General features: G+C 32.7%; 1 protein-coding gene across 1 annotated transcript in view; it reads right to left on the bottom strand.

Moving 5' to 3' along the window:
• LOC143204946 (glutaredoxin domain-containing cysteine-rich protein CG12206) overlaps window positions 1-16,906 on the bottom strand; it is a 109,961-nt gene extending 93,055 nt beyond the window's left edge. The window contains exon 1 of the mRNA XM_076417904.1: window positions 16,523-16,906. The gene's annotated coding sequence lies outside the window, so the exon portion shown is untranslated. The remainder of the gene's footprint in view (window positions 1-16,522) is intronic.
• Window positions 16,907-20,066: the final 3,160 nt, after the last annotated feature.

Here is a 20,066-nt window from a genome sequence, read left to right as displayed (position 1 = left end):
TTGTACACCATAAAAAGGTCTACAAAAAAGTCCGCGATGGTATATGTTTATCTTTTAGGGATAACCCACATTAACCATTTTTATTGTTTACTTTTTACGTGAGAAAATGGCTTATTTACGAAGCTATTTTAAGCAATACGGCATTAATCCTTATCGAATTAAGTACCTTAAATACAGTGTGCAATTAATATAGATCAATATGGTTCCTTACAGCATGTAAATTAAACAAATATTTTCGGAGATATTACAAATTTAAAATTTGCGTTTAAAAATGTGTAATGTAATAAAAATTGTATGAATTTAGATATTCCAAAGATAGCAGGAAATCTTCATAGTAAGTATAGGGGAAGAGGAATTGTTTTACTCCAAATTTAATGCGTGCAGGCCAAGGGCAGTAATGAATGAACCAAAAATACTGGATCGATTTTAATCATGTTTTCATTGAGTGACATAGGCATATATATTTTATGCCCGTGCAAAGTCGGAGCGGGCCGCTATGTTTTTATATACAACGTTCATATTTTTTCTGTAGTGTATTTAATTTAGTATCAGCATTGCACCCGTGCGAAGCCGGGGCGGGTCGCTAGTTAAATACAAATTTATGTTGAGCGGCGGTAAAAGAACTTTACGTGGTTGTACCAATGTTTTTCGGAGAACGTTATTTTCATGAACTTTAAGCTTCCGCGGTTGCCAGCTCTTTTTGCTATAGCTATTTGCTGGGTCTCTGCTATCCCATAGATACAAAATGCAAGAAAATTTAATGAACTCACATTGTTGTCGCTGCAACCGTGCTCCAGATTTTAATTTGTAAAGAACCCACAGTTGTGAAGCAGAACTATTTTAAGGTTTCTTTTTGATGAACCTATTAATCTTTAGAGAATCTGATATGAACGTATAAGCCAGAAGAACGGAAAATAACAATAAAACTGAAAAAAATGACAAAATGGGCAGATTAGGTAAGATATTTTTATTTTTACTTTTAATTTTATATTATATTTTTTTAGCTTCTAATTTTATGCAAAAAAAATTGAACCGAATTCAATTCCTCGACTCTCCACCCTCCTTTCCACCACCAGATCTGGATTTGGTTCCTATGGGACCGTTTCGGAAGTTCACTCTTTCGAATGCAAAAATAATTTTGAAAATCGGCCCACAATTGATGGAAAAGTCGGCGAACACACATTAAAAAATAATAGCCGAACATAGAACCTCCTCCTTTTTCGAAATCGGTTAAAAATAGACCAAATAATTTTTAACGTTATGTTATATTATATAAAATAATCAATCCAAATATTCAAGTTGTCTATTTTCAGCACATACTGAATAACAACACTTTTAATTACAGGGCACATAGTTAATCTTAGTCATGCGAAAGGACCGATACCTTTTGAAACAGGATCTACATACATTTTAATACCTTGCTAGTTAGTCGGGTTAATCAACAGACATAGCATTACAAAAAAACGTAAACTACGCGAAAGGGATGTTAATTGTGGATATTTACTAATTGAGATTGATGCTTCAAAGTTCACTAATTTGAAACAATAAAGACTATGATATATTTTAATGAATATCTAAATCAATAGAAGAAAGTAACAACTGGACGAGACTAGATTAACTGGATAATATAATAACATTTATAATATATAACAGGTCAATTGAGAAGTCCCCAGCCTAACACATAGATAGCGTTACTAAAATTAAATAATTATGTTTTCAGTTAGCCCTAACCCTCAAAAGATGCGTGTATAAATTTGACAGCTGTCGGATCATTAGTTTGTGAATTAGGGCATTTTCAATGAAGCAACTTTTGTTATTGCAAAAAAAAGGGTAAAAAGAATTTCGCGTGTTGATAAAATATAAAGGGAAAAAATACAGTTGATACAAAAACTTGGCTTGATGCTGAATTTCCGGACACTGCTCCAGGAAAATCAACCATCAAGGGTGAGTATGCTAAGTTTAGATGTGCTGAAATGAACACCGAAGACGGTGAAAGCAGTGGACGCCCCAAAGAGGTTGTTACCGACGAAAACATTTTAAAAAATCCACAAAATGATTTTGAGTTACCGTAAATAGAAATTGAATGAATTAGCAGACACCCTAAAGTTATCAACTGAATATGTACATCGTATCAAGCGTAATAAATCCACGTTCTTGCATCGATATATGACAACGGATGAAACATGGCTCCATCGTTGCACTTCGAAGTCCAATCGACAATCATCCGAGTGGACTGCACACGATAAACCCGCTCCAAAGCGTGGAAAAACGCAACAGTCGACTGGCAAGGTTATGGCGTCTGAATATTCGGATGCACATGGAATAATTTTCATTAATTACCTTGAAAGGGGAAGGACCATCAACAGCGACTATTGCATAGCATTATCGGACCGTTTGAAGTTCGAAATCGCCTAAACCGCCGAATTTCAGGAAGAAGAAAGTGCTGGTTCACCAAGACAATGCACCGTGTTACAAGTCATTGAAAACGATGGCAAAACTCTATCAATTGGGCTTCGAATTGCATCCTCATACACCGTATTCTCCAGATCGAGCCCCCAGCGACTATTTCCTGAACGGAGGAGGAAACTGAGGCCTATTTTAAAGCAAAGGATAGATCGTACTACAAAAATGGCATCGAAAAGAGGTTAGGATCGCTGTAGTCAGTGTATCACCTTTGAAAGGAATTATGTTGAATAAAAAAACTAATTTTGCCAAAAAAAAATGTGTTTTACTATAATAGGCCGGAGACTTTTCAATTGACCTGTTATCCACTCTTCAATACCTAACAGAAGTGACTGTAATACTGAGTAGATATATTTGGTGTCTATTGATTGATATTCCGTGCTCCAAACCACCGTCCAAATGGACCTGTTCATGTTTGCTTTCACTTAGTATTGTTCTTAATTGCTTCGTTCGCTGTATTTCAACTTTTTTGCAGTATCTCTCTTCACTTTAGGATCGCTCAAGTCATCCTCTGGTCTTTACCATTTCCGTCCTTGCTTTTCAGACTATCTTAACATATTTTGTCTCATCTATGCACCATAAGTGGCCCACCAGACTCATTCACATTCTCTTCTTAACTATATTCTGTTAGCCACTTTTAATATATCATCAGCAAAAGCTTCTTTCGATATTCTTGTTTTCTTATTAATATACTAATACTAAGGTTGATGTATATGAAAAGAAAAAGGAAAAAATATATATGCATATATCAGTATCAGATCAATATTAACCATTTCTCCCGGTTTTAACACTTCATAATGTATAACAGCAATTTGGTTTCATCAGATCATGCAACAAAACAATTTGGTCCTGCAGTCAATGAGCCAGCTTGGCCAGAAGATAATCAAGATTTTTTCGCGTTAGGTCTGAATTGTAGAAATCATGTTCTAGATGTTCTTATGTTAGGGAGATAAGCTTCTACAAACAAACGATGATTTTCGACGGCTTTCTTCTATTAATGGAATTATTTTATGTATCAAATTATGACATTGCGTACTTATTGCTAGCGAAATTTAATACAAAAACCGGAAAGTATGAATTAGTACACAACTGATTATATATATAATACATGGGCTGAAAAGTTCCAAACCTAACACATAGATGGCGCAGAACAGTGGTACTAATTTTGTTATTTTCAAATCACTGGGTCAAAAACAATTTCATGTTTTAGATTCGTACGGATTATTGATGGGAAAAACACCGTACAAGCGAAGCAATGGCTTCAAAAGTGTTATAAGGACTCCGCTCCATCGGAAACAACAGTCAAACTTTGCTTTTCTGACATCAAACGTGTTCGTAATGACACAGAACGCAGTGGATGTCCAAATGAGATGGTAATACCAGAAAACTTCAAAAAAATCCACAAAATCGTTTTGAATGATCGAAAAGTGAAGTTGCGTCAGTTAGCCAATGTCGTAAAGACATAAAGAAAACGTGTTGGTTTTATATTACATGTGCATTTGACTGAGAAAGATCACTTCACTCCGGATACAAAACCATCGTCATCTGTGTAGACAGCAACTGATGACAGGATTATTTTAAGGCAAAAGATAAATCGTTTTACAAAAGTGGTATTGAAATGTCCGAGCGGCGCTGTAATGATTGTGTGGCTCTTGATGGAGATTACGTTAATGAATAGATCCAATTTGAAATGAACAAGAAATATATATATATATATATATATATATATATATATATATATATATATATATTAAATAATTTTTATATAAACATATATAAAGCATACATATAATGAATTTGATGATATACGTGGCCATAATTTTCGTTTATATGAAGCAAATTTGTATATCCATGGGGTTAAAATCCCGGCTTTTTAGAGTCAGCGACCTCTGCCGCGAAAGCCCTTTCATCTTCCGGCCTCAGCTTATATTAGATAAATACTAATCCGAGAACGAAGCTCAACTCTTATTTATATACACAGAAAAGAAGAGGAAAAAGTAGAGATAACGCTCTGACGTCCGCCGATATTCGAAATTTCGTGTCGTTATAACCGATATTGTTTAATTTACCCGAAATTCGACTTCAATTTATCAGGGTCGGTATTTATTTTTCATCCTGGTGGTCTTGATCAAGCAGCGATACTTCTTTTAATAATAAATTGAAATTAGGATTGGTTAATAGTAGAAAAATCATAAATAAATTAAGTTTTTTACTAAATATTTATGTAAAGATATCGTGATTGAAATACGATGAATAAAAATATTTTTATTTATTATAAGATGGCTTTAGAATAGCGTTGCGAACTATCAACTGAAAACAACTATCAACTGTTTAGTAATTGACTACATTTTACTATCAATTATTTCAGTCGCTATTTTTGGTTCGACTGATTTTACCACTTTTTCCTAGTGACTGTTTCAATCGACCATTTTCATTTGCTATTTTCGTCCCGACTGATTTGGTTACTATTTGCTATCAAGTATTTCAGTTGTATACTTTTAGTTACGATTTTTGTTTCTACTAGTTTCTTTCGACTGATTTTTAACACTCTGACTGTCGTCCTAGCCGCGACGTTTACAAACATATACCTAATATATGTTTACATATATTTATATGTAATATATATAGTTTTATGTTTTTTGGTAGTTTGCTTTTAAATAACAATATAATGTATATTAATACATCAGCATTATAGAACGATATTTTTCAATATTGTTAATGTAATAGGGTAAAAAGATTAAAATTCTGAATGATAAATAGTAAAATAGTTTTGACTGTTTTTATGGCAATAATAGGTAATATTTCGATTAATCTCTTGATTTTTGTTAAGAAATATTTCCGTTCAATGTTTTGTATTAGTTTTTTTTGATAATTAGGTATATGTCTAAGATTGATTTAGTACTTATAGTTATTGTACATTTTTAGTATTTTGGGTTTTGTTTAAGTTCTATTATATTGTCTATATTTATTATAGTATATTATTAAAAAATATAATTTAACATATTAAAATACTATACAAAATAATATTAGTACACATAAAATACATATTAAAATACGACAAAACATTTGTGGGATATTATTCCATTCCATGGAAAAATTCCATTCCTTTTTACAGATCCACAGAACATTCTAGTAGTTCTACTTCATTTAAAATTAAATTATTAATTGCATGTTAATAGTATATAGTAATTATTTTAAACCTTTTCTTTTTTAAAGTTAGTACGTGAAGGAATATTTACATCTCGGTCTCTCCTACACTACCGTTTGATAATATAAGCACATATATAGAATTAACTGATCCAAATAATTATCTCCGTCTGTTCCTCTCTCACAATTTATACAGGAAAGGGTTCATACATCTTCGTCTGATATCACAAACTGATAAAAACAGTCGAACCATGCTTCTGACTGATAATAGTAATTACTATATTCAGTTGCTAGTTTTTTGACTATCGACTGTTTTAACTGTTTTGCAACTATCGACTTTTTCGAATGTTTTCAGTCTGTAGTTTCCAACGCTAGTTTAGGACATAAGTATACAGTCCAAGATTACTGGTTCCTGTTAAACTAGCATGGCTCCCTTTTATATCTGAAGCAGTCAATTGAGAAGTAGCAACTGGTATTAAACAAACAAATGTGTATTATTTTTTATGTATAGCAATGTCGGAACACGGGTCTTTTTAAATACAGAGTAAATGGAGATAATTTAATTATAATGTTACCCTGGAAAAATATACACTTTTTAATAAAGCTGTAGGTTTTAAAAAATATTAAAAACAAGTCTTAAGGTATCTATATATTAACCGAATTTTGATTTAGGTGTGTTTCTAGGTTCATTGATGCTATGGCTAGATCTTCATGAGAGGCTAAGGCTGCCTTGTTGTCTGAATATGTTGCCGCAGTGGTTATTTTTGCTGTAGGTAAATCAGCTGTGTATAAATCATATACTACTGGAGCCAGTATACTATCTTGCGGAACTCCTCAATATATTCCATGTAATTCGATATGTTTATCGCCTTGTTTTACTGTAAAATTGCGTTCTGTGAGTTAAGATTTTAGTAACTCCTAGTCGGAATGAGGGAAAACTTTCTTTAATTTAACCTGCAATCCCGTATGCCATACTTTATCAAAGGTCTGAAATATGTCTAAGAATTCAGCTGAACAATATCTTTTGGTGTTTAAGCCTATATTATTTTTTTAAGCAAGTCTATGCACTTATTCAATTGTTCTATCCTTATTGCGAAACCCAAATTGGCGTTCTCGAATGATCTTTCTTCTTTTTTTAATACAATTAAGCCTCTTTATGTACAGTTCCTCAAAAATTTTTGATATTATCGGTAATAAACTTATAGGCTGGTAGTTTATTGTAAATAAGGAATATGAATGAAATTTTAACATTGAAAAAGCTTGAACAAACATAGGGAGATATAGAAAATTGAAAACGTCAATCAAAAAAGAGCAATAGTTATTAACTAATGCCTAATTAAGTTCATAGATGTAATATCTCGGTCGTGTATATGCAAATTTAAAGAAAAAGGAATGCTTTTAGTAAACCATTGATTAATTTTTGAAATTTATGTGGTAATATAAAAGAAACATTCGTAATTCGAATAATTTTAGCTACTGTTATTTTCAATTCACTTCGAGATCTTAATATGCCGCAAGGTGGCGTCATACGTGGACGGAAAAATATTTGGAGAAGTTTCTGAAGGTCATCCACTATTATACTACCAAAACTAACCAGACTTGTTTTCGATGGCGGTATGCAAGAAGAATTTTTTTGGGTTCTTTTCGAACAGAGGCCAACTGGGAATAACGCTGAATATCATACACGAGGATATTTTTGTTTTGATCGCTTCGACGCCGACTATATATAAACATTGTAATATGGGTTATTGCTGAAACACGACGGTTCAGAAATTTTAAATGCTAAATAACGTAAAGTCCACGATGAACAAAAACATATTTTTATGTGCTATATTGAAAAGAAAATATGAGTAAAAAATATGAATAATTTATTAATACCATATTTATTCTCTTTTTTTATTAATTTTTGAAATATATGATTGTTAAAAAATTTCTTTTGCCAAAAATTAGCCCACCACGTGTCAACCGAAGATGGTGAATGCAGTGGACGCCAAAAAAGGTTGTTACCGACGAAAATATTTAAAAAATCCACAAAATGATTTTGAATTACCGTAAATTGAAAATGAATCAAATAACAGACGGTTTAAAGATATCAACTGAACGTGTATATCATATTATTCACGAATATTTCGGTATGAGAAAGCCCTGTGCAAAGGGGGTGAATAATTTTCATAGACTTCCTTAAAAAAGGAAGGACCATCAACAGCGATTATTACATAGCGTTACTGGACCTTTTGAAGGACGAAATCGCCGAAAAACAGCCGCATTTGAAGAAAAAGAAAGTGCTGCTTCACCAAGGCAATGCACTGTGTCACAGATCAATGAAAACGCATTCTCCAAATCTGGCCCCCAGCAACTATTTCCCGTTCTCTGAGGCCTATTTTGAAGCAAAGGACAAATCGTGCAAGAAAAATGGTATCGAAAAGTTGGAGGGTCGCTATAATCAGTGTATCACCCTTGAAGGGAATTGTGTTGAATAAAGAACACTAATTTTGCCAAAAAAAGTTGTTTTACTATAGTAGGCCGTGGGCTTTTCAATTAACCTGTTATAAACTATAATTTCGGTATACTTAATTGTAGTTTTATGTCCTTGATGACGCGAGTACACTCTTTTATTGAACGGGCTATATATAAGATAACACCCAGTGACCCTAAACACACTAAATAGAACATACAGTTTCGCTTTTCCACAAGAAATACTTGAAAGTCCCTATAAAAAATGGCCCGAACTAATTTTTACCCCCAACAGCATGACGCGTTTGGATACAGGCGTTAACAACAAATTCGTTTACGATTCCGCAGGCGCGACCGAACAGGAATAACTTTCTTTTTAACCTTTAAATCCGGCACAGGCTCAAGAATCGCCAATATACCGGTCGTCGGACCGAGCCCAGGCTACGTCGTTCAAGGCGAGGACCAGAATTTTAACGAATTGCGCGTTCGTTGCCTTTCTATTTTTTTCCCTTTATGTTTCTTTTCGTTCGGTTTTATGCCGAATTTTAATTTGTGGGCTTCGATTGGTATTCGGTCTCGCCATTCAACTGGGAAAAGTGAAAAATAGTCGACGGTTATTATCCGTTTTTATGGCGATCTATGAATAAAACGATTATGTGAGATAATTCCGTTTGGTTCTAGTCAATTGACGTTAATCGTGACATTACCGTAGATATAATCTATTCATAATAAAATAAAATTGAAAATTTTGCAAAAAGATAATGAACTGACGTCATTAAGATTTATAATATGTTGTCGCCGCAGTTTATAAATTTGTTTTAGAATCAGAAAATATATTCCTTCCGTTTCTATTCTGGTTAAGAAGAGACAAAATGCTGTTAGATAATTTCCATTACATTTAACACTACATTAATTAATAACTTATTAAAGTAATTAATAACATTAATTACATTTAATTTCCGGAACATTTAACCGAAATAGCCCACAAAGGTCGTCTGGTTGTCAAACGTATGAAAAATTCTAAGTATTAGTTATAATAACCACCGGTTATAAACCAGCAAATGGCCGGCTTGGTTGGCGCAGTGCTAAAGGCGACACGACGGTCCTCCTACTGAAGCGAAAGTCACGGGTTCGAATCCTGCTGAAGCATGGTCCTAAATTTATGTTTGTGATTGTTTTAACATTTGTGATTGTCCTTAGGCAAGAGTGCAAAATCCGACAAGGGAAATGATCACAGTCACGCCAGTAACCAGGCTGTTTAAGAGCAGATGTCTTAATGGGATGATTTAAGTTGGTCACGCGCCAGTCGGTAGGCTTAATGCCGAGGACTATCGTTCAGAGCTCACGTTAAACTGTAGATCCAGTCCAGATAAACCCTCGTTGGTAAAGTGGAGAGCAAAGTGGAAAAGTGGTAAAGTGGAATATATATATATATATATATATATATATATATATATATATATATATATATATATATACACAATAAAATTAAAAAAAAAACATGTTCCCTTAAGACAAAGAAAATAGCCAGTTCACAGCACTAATAAAGCAATAATGATGCAGATACTTTAATATTAGAGGTATAAGTATCTTTATTTCTCTGCTTCTTTCTATAACATGGTCTTGTTTGCTCAAATTATATACAATGTAGTAATTTCAATTAATATATACCTATATGTTGCATAATTAAACCCAACAAAGAAAGATTTTATAAATCAGCAATATATCATTTATAATTATTAAAAATTATCTTGCCTTGGGCTTATCTTCAATTGTTTCCTTAATTTTACAAAAAAGTAAATGGCGCTAAAGTATAATAAATGCTTTGAATAGTTTTCTAGAAATAACCCCTTAGTGTTATAACCCCTTAATATATAACTTGCAAATACTAGCCTTATTTTACATAAGCAAGAAATCATTAATTACAGTGATTGTTGAATAAAATCGAATATTATTTAAACTCGAACAGTAATTTCATTAATGTTATTCAGTCAAACACAAAGGAACTAAATATTCCGTCTGGTTCGATAAGAAACACAAAACTATTTCTATGTCAACTATAAAATTAAAAGTTTTTATAGCGAAGTAATTTTTTTTATATCCGTCAACAATCGAAGCAATTAGTATTCATGTGGTGGCATAAAAGGTAATAAATATTCATTATGCTACACCAGATGCATTGACAATGACTAATGTGGATACATTGTCTGAATAGCGCATTATATTCTAGAGTTTTTCTTGAATTTTCATTTTCTAGTTCATTTCTTAATGGCCCTGTTCATCGACACAATGAATGGAAAGTGATCTGTTTCAGATAACTGATTCCTCTATAAAAGAAAAAGTGTGTTATAAGTAGCGTTGGGAACAGTCGAAATAGTCGATAATTGCAAAACGGTCGAAATAGTCGATAGTCAAAAATCTAGCGGATGTAAATAGTAATTATTATTTTCAGTCAAATGCATGGTTCGACAGTTTTATTCCATTCCTGATGTCAGACGAAGATGTACGAACCTTTTCCTGTATAAGTTGTGAGGCACGAAAGGTTAGAGATAATTGCATGGATGCATGGAGCAGTTAACTTTATATCTGCTTATATTTTTGTATATATATATATATATATATATATATATATATATATATATATATATATCGTTCCATCTGACGCTTCCAATGAGAAATTTGTCCTGTAACTTCCCACAGAACGTTTTGTTCTTTAAGCACAACTTATATTTTCTGCAGTAACTTAACAAATGTATCAACAATAGTAACAAACACCCGATATTATGGGCGGAATGATATCAGTAAGATATTGGATGAACACTGAGCTGTGAAAAGGTTTTATTTACGCTTATTCCTTCATAACTTTGCAGAAACTCAAGAAGATAATGTTGTCAATTGGTGATGAAAAATATTTTCTCTAGAATAACATAAACCAAACTTTTTAAATAACATAGATCTCAATAAGATAAAGTAGATAGCTAGTACACAGCAGCAGGATAGAGCATTGTTACTAATATACATTGAATAATATGATAATAACATTCTATAATGATAAAGATACTTTATACAAGAGGTACACAATGCTTATAACGAATATAAGTAATGTTTTCATATAGCTCTTTCTTCTTCCTTTCTTAATATGTACTGTGGTATTTTGAAAGTATATTTTAAAGAAAATTAATCCATATACATACTCAAAATATTATTTGTACTAGGATTGCTATTTCCATTGAGCCTTGGCAGTACTTGGTTCAAAGAGATTTTCTAGAAATACAACCACGGTGTATTAAAAGCCGTGTATAATATCAATACTGATGACAGATACTGGATCTATGCATATGAGCCCCATACAAAACAAGTAATGTGTTCTATTTCTCCTATTTGTGGTTTAAGCTATTGGTTTGAGTTTGGCCAGGTTTTTAAAGGCCCAAACAGCTATTTTTGCGCTGTAGTAAACTATGTTAACCGAACAGAATCTAGATCAATACATGAACACGTGCCTTCCGAAGTTCGCTGAACGCTACAGCTAATGCTAATGGTCGATGAGCCAATATCTCCTTGACAAGGTTTGACCACTCATTAACCAAATCAACGCGACATATTGATCAGACTTGGTACCATCCGATTACCATTACTGCTGATCAATACATCAAACAAGCTTTAGTAAATAAACCAATAATTCTCTAACAATATTTCCACGATTGGTATAATTTCTCGATATTTTATATTTCTATTAAATGTACTGGAAAATCGAAAATATAAGTCGCACCTAATAGTTCAAGGTCGATGTAAACCTCCAGACAAAAGTAATAAATACATAATTTTACGGTGTTTTAATTAACATTCTAATACCTTCGTAAAATGTCAAATACGATTCTTGCCAGCTGCTATCAATATCGATTCGTAGTTATAAGCGAAAACAAAATAATTTATTAATTAAGTGATTTTAAAATTAAGGAAAAAGTAACTTACTGATTACTGGAGTTTAAATATATCAGGCGGAGCTACCAAAAGTATATGCTTAGTTTTTAGGATGGTCTAACACTGAGAATTTGTCTTGTGGAATGAATTTGACGGGCAGTTTTGAAATAAAATCTCCAGGATATTTTAAATTATTTTGTTTACCTAAGAATAAATTATAAAAATATATTAAAATAAGTGTTCTATGTTATTATTTGTCAATATTTTGTGATCCTTAGATTCTGTTATCATGTTAATCTTGGGAGTAGCTTATATTATGTTATTTATCAAATGTCTATAATTTACATCCAGTGCTGTTAAAAAGGTATATATGATCGATAAAAATATACATCCGTATTATAATGAATTTTATCGATACAACTATTATATTATATCACTGTTATTTTATACGTTTTAAAGTCTCCTTTTTACCAGCGAGGATTTATCTGGACTGGACCTACAGTTTAACGTGGGCTCCCATCCACGGTCCTCCGCATTAAGCCTACCGACTTACAAGTGACCAGCTTAGAAATCATTCCAGAAGACATCCGATCTTACCTAGTCTGGTTACTGGCGTGACTGGGATAAATTTCCTTGTCGGATTCTACACCCTTTCCTAAGGACAATCACAAATATTAAACAATAATAAACATAAATTTACGACCACGTCCTAACAGGATTCAAACCAGCGACTATCGCAACAGTAGAAGGACCGTTCTGTCGCCTTTACAACTGCATCATCCAAGCCGACATTACTGTCCTTTATTTAAGTTATTTTTATAATAATCCAAACATGTATCAACACTTGGATACTAATAAATAAATCTTTCAATATTCCAATTCCAATATTCACATTACTATTATTGTCGCATAATAATTAAGCGTTAGTATATCCATTCATAAATTTAAAAAATGTTCACATACTAATGCAAAAAAGAGTGGGATGCTTGTATCTAAATATTAACAATTGATGGATATCACTCAATGATTAATCGATGTAAAAGGTAGACGAAGAGAAAGTTACGACATAATATTCGTGGAAAAAAGATTTCAAGTACTACTTTGCATTTTCATCAATTGTTTTCTTATTCTTTCAACAATCGATATAGAAAAAAACTGGCTAATATATGTCATAAACTTGCATACAATAGAATAAAATCACGTACCATAAATATTTATATTTCATTTATATTATGTTACGAATAGCCGGCTTGGGGGCGCAGTGGTAAAGGCGATGGGACGGTCCTCCTACTGTTGCGATAGCCGCGGGTTCCAATCCTGCTGGGGCATGGTCGTAAATTTATGTTTGTAATTGTTTAAAATTTGTGAATGTTCTAGGCGCGAGTGTAAAATCCGACAAAGAAAATGATCTCAGTCACGGCGGTAACCAGGCTGGGTAAGACCGGATGTCTTCTGGGATGATTTCTAAAGTTAATCCCTTTTAATCAATGAAAACAAAAATTAAATATTCCAACTAAAGACATAATGTATTAATGTTATTATACGTTGTTATATATTTGAGTTGTTGTGTTCTATTTATATCAAAACACAAACAAGATAAAAGCTCAAATTAACACTAAATTCCACTACTTAAACTAAAATTAAGAGTAACACCTACAGACTACGAAAGTTATTGTGGTTTTGTTCGTTTCAATCTTATAATCTTTTGTCTTGCTTCCATGTTGCTGTGAACTACTAACATTATTCGAAGAACTTTGTTTCGGCAGCGTCGAATAGATAACCGGTTTGATGTTTTGGTGTAACCCCATATTTTCACCCTATAAGTCTAAATAAGCTTTAAATTGACTGACAAACGAATCTCCAAGACCTTAGGTCAAGCCAGGAGTATTTTCCGACTTTTTTCACTGCTTTTTGTCGCGATATTATGGTAATGTGACCAAAACAACTAATAATTGAAAAGAAAAATACATTAATCATGGAGTTAGTTGCATGTTTTTGGCTTAATTATATAACTAATTATTCTTTGTAGGTTGGCACTATTTTACCATGTTCAACACAATAAAATGTAGCTTGGTGCTAGTGATTAGCATACTCCATTCGAAATGACTAATCACAATTTATGTTTTAAGTATTTCAATAACCGATACTGTTACAAATGACCAAAGAATTGTTGGCTAATTCGTGATTGTTTTCAGTTAGATAAACATCAGCAAGAATCAGAGCTCAACTAATACAATAATAAGAAAATTTCTTTGGTTGGTTAAAATAATTAGGATTAAATACCAGTCGAAATGAAAATAAGCTCATTTAAAATGTGTAATTATTCATATTATTAATATTATTGAAAATTGATGGATGATTCGAAAAGGAATTTCATTGAAATCGACATGTTTAAGCTTATAATATAAAAAGAAACGGTTTTTATTTTATCAAAGTATGATACAGTTATTTTATTTATAAAATTAGATAAAGAAATTATTCTTTTAATCAACATGTATGTATTTGTTGGTTTTCCAATACACATTTTAGGTGGGACATATAGATAAAGGATAAGAATTATATAAAAACTATAGAACACATATAACAAGTAAAAGAAATTATGAATTGCTAACGTGTATAACGCTTAATGCGATAAAATATATTACATTGTTTGTATTTGCTATTGTTTTAATATATAGGTTAAAGTCAAACATCAATTTCAGAATTGTTTTATTCATATACATCACCTTTATTATTCCATATTTATGTTCATAACATAAAAGCAAAGAAAGATCCTATATACTTAAATTTGATGCTCTAAAGTTGTTACAGTTCTGAAAATCTTATGATAATTGTGTTATAATATACTATAGTGTAGTAATTTAAACTTGTCAATTATTGAAATAATGGAAATTAGAATTAACTGAATGCAATTTAAAGAAGGTCAATGACTGTCAGTTCTTGAGATAGTTTGCATATATTTTAATTTGTTTTAATATACATACATAACAGGTTAATTGAAAAGTCCTAACCCTAGTTTGCCCTAACCATCAAAAGATGCGTGTATAAATTTGACAGCTGTCGTGGATTGGTATGCCAAGTTTAGACGTGGTGAAATGACCACCGAAGATGGTGAACGCAGTGGACGGTAAATTGAAATTGGATGAAATAGCAGACACTCTAAAGATATCAATTGAATGTATACGTCATATCATTCACGAATATTTGGGTATGAGAAAGCTCTGTGCAAAGTGGGTGCCGCGCGAGCTCACTTTGGACCAAAAACAACCACGAGTTGATGATTCGGAGCAGTGGTTATGTTTAAATGTAATAAACCGAAATTTTTGCGTCGATATATGACAAAGGATGAAACATTTCTCCATCATTTCACTCCGAAGTCACGACAGTCACGATGAATGACACAGGACGGCACACGATGAACCCTCTCCAAAGGCAAGTTTATGGCGTCTGTATTTTAGGATGGGCAGGGAATAATTTTCATTGACTTCCTCGAAAAGGGAAGGACCGACCGACCGACGAAAACGACTATTACATTAGCATTATTGGGCCGTCTGAAGGACGAAATCGGCGAAAAACGGCCGCATTTGAAGAAAAAAAGTGCTGCTTCACCAAGACAATGCACTGTGCCACAAGTCAGTGAAAACGATAGCAGAAATCCATGAATTCGGCTTCGAAAATGGTATCGAAAAGTTGGAGGGTCTCTATAATCAGTGTACCCCCTTTAAGGGAATTATATTGATTAAAAGAAAATAATTTCACCAAAAAAACATGTTTTATTATGGTAGGCCGGGGACTTTTCAATTGACCTGTTATATTACTTTAATTAATATTATGTATCAAATATATGTCTGATATTATGTTAAAAATATTTTCAAACGAAGTTTTAATAATATAACATATTTTTTAATTATACTCCTTGATCTATTAGGAGGGAAGCATAATTAACTTAATAAATGATGGGCGAATTCCAACCATTGACCATAGCGATGACTAGTTGATATAAATATCTCTATGTTAGGGTTGAAAGCAGGTGTTAAGTTACAAAAAAGATACAAAAATAACTTCCTCTTTTAACATTAGAGCTTCACTTATTAGGATTATTCAAGTACAAAGGACACGTATTATGATAGTTTGAAGATGTAATAAAGCTCATCATGATCTGTACATGTTTACCCAAAAAAGTATGACATTTATCAAAATTTCTGACATTTTCAATGCATCAGCTTCACGGCCTTGTCGCACATATTGTAGAGGCTGACGGTGAACGTTCTTAACGATCATTGAACAAAACTGCAGACCTAGCGAGCTGTTTTGCGCAACCTTTCACATTTTTTTAAATACCAACGTTAGTCGCAGTTCTTAAACGACAATGAACAGTACCCGTGGCAGACCTTGAGCGCGTCAAATCGCTCGAATATGGCGAAAAATAAATCTCTATCGACGAGAAGACTAAGAAGAAGAAGACAAAAACACCCGAAACCGATTTCGTCACGAGAAAATATCTGGGTTAACATCTCCGATGTGGAGTCTGACTTACTTTCGAAATGCTATTCTGACGAATTCTTCTTGTCCGATTAGTTATCCACTTCGCAGTCTCCAATTTTACACTGTTAACTCGCGATTTGACAGATGTTCGGCGTGGAGCATCATGAATCTCAATCACCGTCCCGGTGGTGATATGTCCCGCAGCTGATACGGCCGCAACCGCCGCGAAAAAACTCGGTTTCTTTCACTTCGATGCCCGTCCGGTTCGACCGAATCGTTCTGAACGGTCTGTGTACTAACGGTACTCGATTGACGGTCAAGTCGGTACTATCGTCGCGGAGTCGATCGCAACGGAGGCAGACCCATGTGCCACTTGCTGGACGGCTGGCTGGTCGTTCTTCGGCGGTACTCTTGTCGACGCTTTCACGCTGACATTGGCGTTGGAGCACTCTCTCTGTTTCGGGCCCGGACAAGGTGTGTACCTTTTGGTGCCGGGTGCTCTAGGTCGTTTGACGTCCTTCGAAAGGGTTCATACATTTTCTTCTACCATTTTTATTAGTCTTCCTTGCATGTTAATGGAATTTATCAACGATGATATATCACTATGGAAATCATTATAATATATAGTTCATACAGAGATGCTGTGAACATATGTCATCAATATGTTTACTGTATTTCCTACCAAAATTTGTAAAATCGTTTTAGAATCATACAATATTTTCCTTCTCATTTTATTCCTTTTAAAGAGAAGTATAATGCTGTCTGATAAGTTCGAATACGTAATATTATTACTATGGAGACGGTCACTGAAATATCTCAAAAAATGAATAACATAATCTTGGATTCACCGAAAATGCGAAGCGGTTGAGGAATCAAGATCAGCTCGGTGTTAGCACTATCAGAGATCAAATATATGAAATGCATAAAAACAGTGAGTAGTTTTTTCGATATAAACATAATTTAATATAATTATTTTAGAGGAAACTATTAATCTGAAAGATATCGAAGAGGTCTATTGGACAAAATGCTTATTGTTTCAATTTGTGTATTTAAACGAAACATGGATATTTTAAAATAGGACCAGTAAATAACTAACATAGTGTTAAGACAACTAAAGTTGATGGAAGAAGGTAAACGTTGGAACAACAATTGATTAGATTTTATTAGTCATATTCATTGCAGATATATTATGCTTCATGCCGAAAACAGGAAAGGTTAATAGCACCTTCGGTTTGGATAACCTCGATCAGACATATTGAAGAAGGAATTGGTAAATTTCAATTAGCAAACACGCTAATAAAATAAATAGTATAAAGACAACAAAAGTTGAAGGCACTGTATCAAGTATTTCAGGACTTCAAAGGACACTCAAAGTTGAACAAAATAGCTTTGTTGATGGCGTAACTAGTGTATAAAAAGATTCTGAAAGTAGAACTTGACATTAGAGTAATACAATGTTTTGAATACAAAATTTGTTTCTGCGACAAAAATAATTGTTTCAAAAAATATTCATGAAGCTGAAACATTATAATTGACGGTAGATGTACATATGGAGATATCAAAAGCGAAGAAAGACTCCTAAAATTATTAAGGATATACTAAATCTATAGCAGAATATTAAAAGCTGTTAAAACGAATGATGCTTCATAGTCTTTAGAACCACCATAATTTTTCAAATGATTTTGATATTTGGCTCTTTGGATCTCGGCCAATTTAATTGGAATATAGGCTTAGATACATTGAGAAGAAATATTATGAAAGCTTGGCAACTTAAAAAACAAAACATAACCAACAATATATGCCTTTGTTATTAATTCCTCCATTAATTCCTCAATTGCATTATTTTTAATGAGCTTCTAACCTTCTCCTTTTCGATTATGGGAAATCTGACCATCCTCGAAGACTTTAATTATATTCTAGGGACGTAATTTGACAAATAAAATTGCAATTGTTTCTGAAGCTAAAAGGACCCAAAATCAAAATTAACCAAAAAAGATACCACATCAATGTTATTCATATCATGTTCACCACGTCAATGTTTATTTCACTTAATGTAGCAAGCAAACAAGAAAATTTAGCAAAAATCATATCAATTTCCAGATGACAACATTGTTTTAATATAATTTTAAAATCTAATGAAATATGGGAGGTCACCATCACATTATAAATAGGCAATTTGTTAAGTAAAAAAACTTATAAGTATAAAAGACACATTTCGTCAGATATTTTATGCGTTTTATTCTGCTAATGACTTTTCCTGAGATAAGGAAAATAAATTGTGTTTGTGACAGTTTTCTTTTGAGAAAAAATCCAATTAAGCTTGCTTTTCTGCTCGTATTTCATTAATCTTTCAAGTAGATCTCTAATATGGTTTTGTTATGTTAAATGCAACAATCAAAATGCTTCTAGATAGCTCTACATTTAGAAGTACAACTAGCATTTCGTATTCTCTATATTCTAGTATTTCGGTTCGCGGGAAAATTATGTTTCTATGTCATTGTAACTGTTAAATTTAGAATATTTTTGTTTTATCATTAGATATTATTAAAAAGGCTCTTCGGATCACGTTGAAAGAACAGTGTAGGGTTGACAGAAATCCAATCATCAATCTATCTCCGCAGTGCATCATAATTTGTATGGTAGATAAGCCAAGCTGCATCTATCAGAACAAGTCATAATTAGATGGCGTTATATCGTAGCCATTTATTTTCTTAAAGCTTCTTTAGTAATCCAAGTCGTCCTCTGTCATTGGCATGAAAAATACCACTTTAACTCATAGAAATCAAAACTGGAATACAATGAAAACAATGTACAGCCGAACATAGAGCTTCCTCCGTTTTTCAAGCCGGTAAAAAAAACAGAACAAAAGCGCAAAACCACTTCACAATTTTGGAAATATTTAGACGAAAAATCTATTGCCTGAGCAATTTGAAATTTGATTAAAAGCTCGTAAAAACTGTTTGTCCGGCCATTGAAATCAGCACAAAATAAAGATGATCTCGTCAGAACTGGATCTCCGGAAGGAAAAACATTGCCGACAATTTAAAAAATGTCCGAAGCAATTTTTATAAACTTCGTTTATTTGATACTTAATGAGTCCGTAATAAAGCACACCGCTTTCGGAAAAAAACACTGTCATAAATCTCGGCACTTTGCGCATTAAAAAAGAGCACGTGTAGAATATTTAAAAGAAAAACAGAGCCGGAAATAATCTTCCGCTTCGTCAAACTTAACCGAAACCATTCGTCAAAAAGAGGCCTCTGTGTCGTTCGGTTGATAAAGAAAAAATACAAATTACTCTGTAAATATCGTTTTATTGCACTATATATATATATATATATATGTATATATATATATATATATATATATATATATATATATATATATATATATATATATATATATATATATGAATGTGTTAATGGATGAAAATTGAATGCTCAAACTATGAAAGTAACCTATGAAAGACCCATAGACAATATAAAGTTATTTTGTATATACCTCATCTAAATTTGTAAAGTCAAAACGTCAAGAAAAAGAAGATGTTATTGACCTTCGAGAGACTAATTAAAATGAAGAATATGAGTATATATTAC

Source organism: Rhynchophorus ferrugineus, unplaced genomic scaffold (assembly GCF_030347505.1).
Source record: "Rhynchophorus ferrugineus isolate W39M unplaced genomic scaffold, kcgeb_rfMv2 rfM11, whole genome shotgun sequence".
NCBI classification, from domain to species: domain Eukaryota; kingdom Metazoa; phylum Arthropoda; class Insecta; order Coleoptera; family Curculionidae; genus Rhynchophorus; species Rhynchophorus ferrugineus.
The sequence above is the reverse complement of the archived record's forward strand: the minus strand, read 5'-3'. Positions and strand labels throughout refer to the sequence as shown.